Source organism: Arvicola amphibius, chromosome 4 (assembly GCF_903992535.2).
Source record: "Arvicola amphibius chromosome 4, mArvAmp1.2, whole genome shotgun sequence".
NCBI lineage: Eukaryota > Metazoa > Chordata > Mammalia > Rodentia > Cricetidae > Arvicola > Arvicola amphibius.
The window spans coordinates 34794871-34801617 of record NC_052050.1 but is presented as its reverse complement, the minus strand read 5'-3'; the positions used below and the strand labels follow the sequence as shown (position 1 = coordinate 34801617).

The following is a 6747-nucleotide window of genomic DNA, read 5'->3' as shown; positions in this document are numbered from 1 at the left end:
TTGGCCATAAACTCACAGAAATCCACCATCTCTGCCTGCCAAATGCTGAGATTAAAATCTACCACCCAGCCAGCCTGCTTCCTTATAGAACCCAGGACCACCAACCCCAGGGAGAACCACAATGGGCTGGGCCCTCCCCCAACAATTACTAATTAAGAAAATACCACACAGGCTTACTGACAGCCCGTTGTTAAGGAGGGAATTTCTCAATTGAGGTTCTCCAAACACTTGTGTCTAGCTGACATAAAACTGGTAAATACAACAGGCATGTGCCTCCATGCCTGATTTATGAACTGGATTTTCTCATTTAAAAAGGAGGACATATATACTAACAAATCAAAACTGCGTTCATCTTATGCGTGTGAAAAAAAAAAAAAACAAAAAAAAACCCCCTGCGTTCAATGGAAACTACTTCTCTCTTCCATCCTAGATCCTTAGCGAGAGGGGGAGGAATCCGGACCCACCCATTCCTTGGCTACTATTTCATTAGATCTCCAGGCCTGTGTTTAAGTATCTGAGAAGAAGACGGGGCAGAGTTAAAAGTGGGAGATCTGTCTTCACTGAAGTCTCTGAAAGCATCTGGAGAGACAGCTAATCAGAGGGACCCTCTGGGTGGCCTGAGATCAGAATGTAACTCTAAGAGTGTGACATTCTGCCAGCAGACCTCACAGGTTTGTGACAATAGGAGGGCTCTGAAGGGCAGGGTAGCTCTGATACCACAAAGCTTCAAGGTCACGAGTGTCTTGGGTGGTGAAAGCCCAGCTCTGAGACCCTGTGACGCTGAACACTTTTAATCAGAGAGAGTATAGCAGCACTCCTGGTGGAAGCGAGAGAGGGCTGTGGATGGATGTCAGCTGGCAGAGTGCTTGCCTGGCATCTGGGAGACCCTGGCTTCAATCCCCAGCACCACATAGAACTGGACACGGTAGAGCATGCCTTGAAATCCCAGCACTCAGGAGGTAGAGGCAGGGGGATTAGACATTTAAGGTTATCTTTGGCTACAGAGTGTACATAGCAAGGCTGAGGTAAGTGTGTACCATATAAGACCCTGTTTCAAATCAGAGCAGGGCAGAGGTGGGAGAGGGAGGGACAGAGAGAGAGCAGAATCTGTACCTTATCCTCAGTGGTCACTGAAGCATCAGAGGACACCCTCCCAGAGTGACAGTGACTTTGGAGGCAGTGTCCCTGGCCACGTAACCGGTTCCTACAGATGCAATCTCCTCCGGTGTTGTGAGGATTTGCTCAGGTCACATGCTTAGCCATAGAGCCTCGTTCATGGCGTCTCCCATGTGGGATTCAACCGGGTGTGGAGCTCCCAGGAAACCACATTAGCAAAGGACAACCGATCAAGGGGAGGGGAAAGAGCCCAGCAATAGCAGATGCATGCGGGAGAGGGGAAGGGGTGGCCTGAGCCAGGAGAAAGGCTGTTTGCTTTCATGAAGGCGAATAGATGTCTTTGCTCTCGGGCCTCAGAGGTCATAAATCACTCAGGCCGGACAGGGACTGAAGCTGGAATTCATGCAGGGTTTTGCCTGCTTAGCGGAGGAGATCGGACTTCATTTCGGGGGTCTGAAGAACAACTAGAACTCTATGACGATTAATCCAGCTCTGCGCAAAGGAGTCAGAAGGGGGGTGCTCCGAGGAAGAGAGGGTAATGAAAAAGATTATTGCATGGACTGTGGGAGAAAGCAGATGGCTCTGGAATCCGACGGTAGCACTGAGAATGGAAACGAAGAAACAGATGTGAAGGAGACGCTTGGCAACAGAGCCATCCCGGGCTATATAAAGCACCTGCTTGCCCAAGGCTTCAGTGGTTTCAAGTCTAAACACCCAAGTTTCAGAGACTTTTACCACAAGCCCCTTACCGTGTGCAGCCCACAAGCCTCTGGCCTGTTCACCGTTGCTCTTAGATACCGTTCTAAACGACGGAATGGTTCCCTATGATCGGAGTTCCGATTGTTCTCAGCGAGCCCAACACTGGATGACGCTCTCCCCAGCAGGAATATCTCCACTGATTTCCTGCTCCCAAACCACTTTACATGTGTGGATTCTGTGCAATTTTGCCATCTGCTCGTGTTTAGAAACCAAATAAATAATTAATAAAAGTACACAATACGTAGCAAACTGACAAGATATCGTTTCTGTACTGTCGCTAACAAATGTTCGTTCTCACATCAGTGATTGATTTTCCATAGTTATTGATTTAAAATATTTATTCTCCATAAGGAAGATAAATTTTAAAAATCGGGGGGGGGGGGGGGTAATGTGCAAATAAATTCACTAAAAATGATAACCAGATCTTCCCCAGGATTTGAAGAAAATCTGTAACATGCGTTTGTTTTTGCCACTACCCTGGAATCAATCTTTTTTCTTCATGTGCTTGTATGTGAGTGGGGGCTGGGGTATGCGTGCATGTATGTTTGAAGGTGTGAGTGTGTGTGAGTGTGTGTGTGTGTGTGTGTGTGTGTGTGTGTGTGTGGTCAATACTCGAGTCCCCCACTATCAATCTCCTCCTTAATCATTAGGGCAGGGTCTCTCAGTTGAACCAGAACTTGTTAATATGGCTACTCTTGCTGGCCAGCTTGCTCTGAGATCCCCTGCCTGCCTGCAGAGCACTGGAATTACAGCTGGGCCACCATACCCACCGAGCAGTTACATGGTTCTTGGAGATTCAAACTCTGGTGTCACACTCGTGCAGCAAAGTGCTTTGCTCATCCACCATTGCCCAAGATCCGGGAAATCAGAATTCTGATGCTAAATTCAGAACCAGAAATCCCTAAGTCAGGAGTAGGGGCACACGCCTGTGATACCAGAGTGCCAGCGGTAGCAAAAGCAGAAGACCGCGAGTTCAAAGTCACCCTCTGCTGCATAGAGAGCTGACAGTCAACCTGGGCAACATGACTTCATGTCTCAAAAACAATTAGAAATACTTAAAATGATAGTATAAATGAACAAGTCTAAGGCTATAATTTGTCTACTAGCCCAAAAATAATACTACTTAATAGTTAGGTGACATAAAGCTTGATTTTTAAAAATATTTTATAACTTTATCTTCTGTGAATGAATGCTGTATCTACATGTACGTATGTGCACCATGTGCATGCCTGGTGCCCAGGGAGGATCTTCTGGAAGTGGAGTTACAGATGCCTGTGACTACTGTGTTGTGTGGGTGCTGGGAATCAAACTAGGGCCCTGAAAGAGCAGCTCTTAATCACTGAGCCATCTCTAGCCTCGAATCCCGACTTCCTTTCTCATCTGTTAGCGAAGGGGAGTATTGCTTCCCTTTCTACGCTAAATGAAGCAATTTCTATTTAATTATACAACATGATACAAGTATTAACATGTTATCTTCCCAGTTATCTAAAATGCAGAAACTGAGTGTATGTAACATCACCATTCGTTCAGAAATCTAATCTTTTAAAATCAAAACACAAGGGTGTGGGAGGGCTGGTGACCTGAATTCTATCCCCAGGATCCACAGGACCAAGTCCACAACTGTAGTCTCCAAACTCTCTCTGTGGCATGCCTTCCTTTCCCATCACACACACACACACACACACACACACACACAGAGAGAGAGAGAGAGAGAGAGAGAGAGAATAAATGTAAATTAAAAAATAATAAAGTAAAAAAAGCAAACTAATGAGTACCCATGGATGTCCTCTGCTGTTCTCATACAGATGCAAAGATATGCACCCAATTTTTTTTTTTACATCTTACTACATGCACAGATATCTGCAATGATACAACAGAGCTGTGGAAGTTTCTGAGGGAGAGATTTATCTAACTGGGTAACAGGAGTGAAGAGGAAGCCTTACATTGTGCATTGTTATTTGTTTATCTATTCCAGGCACGGTCTTCACCGACCCACCAGGCTGACCTTGAACTGACCTCCTGCCCCAGCCTCCTGAGAGCTAGGGATGACAGGCATGCACTACTGTGAAAGTTAATAATGCCAGCTGGACAGCATCTAGAATCATCTAGAAGATGTTTCTGGGCTCATCTGTGAGGGTTAAGGAATTATCCAGGTAGGGTCAATTGAAGTGGGAAGACCTGTCCACTGTGAGCGGCACCATTCCCTCCACTTGGATCCTGGACAGAATAAAAGGAAGAAAAATCTCCCTGAGTGCTAGCATTCATCGTTCCCTGCTTTTGGACTATGGGGGTGAGGTGACCAACGCCTGCCATCTTGAGTTCCTCGCTGTGATGGGCTGAGCCCTAGCTCCTCACCATGATGGACTGCACCCTAGTTCTTCGCCATGATGGGCTGCGCCCTAGCTCCTCGCCAGGATGGGCTGCGCCCTAGCTCGTCGCCAGGATGGAGCTAAAACGAGCCTCTCCTTCCTGAAATCGCTTTTTCCAGATGTTTTTTTTTATCACAGCAACAGCAAAAGCAATCAAGACAACCACTATGCCTGGCTATACACATTTAAATACGCTTAGAATTTTAGATCATGCTCATGTGTGACCTGTTTAAATTCTAAATCAGTTTTTGAGGATTTCACATTTGGTACAATTTACATCACAAGTGAAATGGGTTGCTCAAACAGAATCTAACAACAGGTTCTACCGCCAATTTTTATTTTTTTATTTTATTTTATTTTTTTTTTTTGGTTTTTCGAGACAGGGTTTCTCTGCAACTTTTTTAGAGCCTGTCCTGGAACTAGCTCTTGTAGACCAGGCTGGCCTCGAACTCACAGAGATCCGCCTGCCTCTGCCTCCCGAGTGCTGGGATTAAAGGCGTGCGCCACCACCGCCCGGCTCTACCGCCAATTTTTAAACTGAATTCTTTTTTTTTTTTTTTTTTTTTTTTTTTTGGTTTTGCGAGACAGGGTTTCTCTGCGGCTTTAGAGCCTGTCCTGGAACTAGCTCTTGTAGACCAGGCTGGTCTCGAACTCACAGAGATCCGCCTGCCTCTGCCTCCCGAGTGCTGGGATTAAAGGCGTGCGCCACCATCGCCCGGCTTACCGCCAATTTTTAAAATACTATTATTTAAAATACTATTAGTTCGACAGTCCTTTGTTCCTCCATGGAAAAAGTCTTAGAGAAGATTCAGTTGGCTGGATGAACCTGGAGTGAAAGCAATGTCACTGTAGAGGTCACCCATGTGCATACTAAGATATTCAAAACTTCTCACTCTGGTGGTCGGTGGTGGTACATGCCTTTAATGCCAGCACTCAGGAGGCAGAGGAAGGAGGATCTCTGTGAATTCAAGGCTAGCCTGATCTACATAGTGAGCCTCAGACCAGCCAGGGCTACTAGTGAGATTCTACTTAAAAAATAACAATAACTGTTTTTTTTTAAGCCCTTGTCTTATCCTGAGTTTACCTCTCCCCTTGGATCTGCACAGCTCTGTGACTGTATTTGATTTTTTTTTTATTTTTATTCTTTTTTTTTTCTTATGTGCCCTAGGCATGAAACAGCTTTGGCCACCAAGACAGGCATCAAGCTAGGATGAACAAAGGACTCCATCTGCTCTGTCCCTGGCTGATTTAAGACAACACCACCACCAAGGTGTCTCTCTGCCCATTGCCAGGGACTTGTGACTGTATTTGAAATTGAAAGTAGCAGAAAGTACCATGTGGGGCATGTGGCAGAACATAAAACACAACTAATCTCAGATCTCCAGGGAGTAGGGAGATCGCTAATTCCCATACTCTTTACAGTGTTCAAAAGTGTAGTAAACAATGACTTTTTTAAAGATCTCCCGACAGGTTACATGGTTTTCCATTAGAAACACTGAGCCTGGCGGCACGTGCCTGTTGTCCCAGCCACTTGGAAGGCCTGAGGCCGGAGGACTGGCTAGAGTCCAAGAGTTCAGATCCAGCCTGGGCAATATAGCAAGATCTTTAAAAAAGAAAGTAAGGGCTGGGAATGAGGCTCAGCTGGTGCATTGCGTGCTTAGTATGCACAGAGCCCTGGGTTTGATCTCCAGCAGCACATGAACCAGGCATGGTGGGGCATGCCCATAATTTAGCACTGGGCAATCCGAGGCCAATCAAAAGTTCAAGTCTCCTCAATACCTGGCAAAGTTCGAGGTAAGTTTCAGACACTGTCTCAAAATAAAGCTTTTCAAAAGTGCAAAACTTTGTTTTGTTTTGTTTTGATTCCGTTTCTTTTTTCTTTTTTTTCTTTCTTTCTTACTTTTTTTTTTTGAGATAGGGTTTCTCTTTGTAGCCCTGACTATCCTGGAACTCATTCTGTAGACCAGGCTGGCCCCAAACTCACAGAGAGTTGCCTGCCTCTGCCTCCTGAGTGCTGAGATTAAAGGTGTGTGCCACCACCGCCCTGCTAAAACTTAATGTTTAAATATTAATCAGAGCCGGGCGGCGGTGGCGCACGCCTTTAATCCCAGCACTCGGGAGGCAGAGGCAGGCGGATCTCTGTGAGTTCGAGACCAGCCTGGTCTACAAGAGCTAGTTCCAGGACAGGCTCCAAAGCTACAGAGAAACCCTGTCTCGAAAAAACAAAAACAAAAAAATAAATAAATAAATAAATAAATAAATAAATAAATAAATAAATAAATATTAATCAGAGCTGTATTGGAGCACTTGCTGCCCTTCCCGAGAACCTGAATTGGGCTCTCAGAACCCATGTCTGGCAGCTCACAACTACCTATAACTTCAGCCCCAGAGGATCTGATACCCTCTTCTGGCCTATGTGACAATCTGCACTAACAGATACACATATATTCACATAAATAATAAATAAAATCTTTTTTAAAAGAAAATATCAATTATGCAGGGC

At 45.3% G+C, this 6747-nt stretch overlaps 1 non-coding gene across 1 annotated transcript; it reads right to left on the bottom strand.

The window, feature by feature from the left end:
- Positions 1-5399: 5399 nt before the first annotated feature.
- On the bottom strand, positions 5400-5541 carry LOC119813851. The gene has a single exon (XR_005285296.1). It is a non-coding gene; the product is annotated as a small nucleolar RNA SNORA48 (small nucleolar RNA).
- Between the last annotated feature and the right edge of the window lie 1206 nt (positions 5542-6747).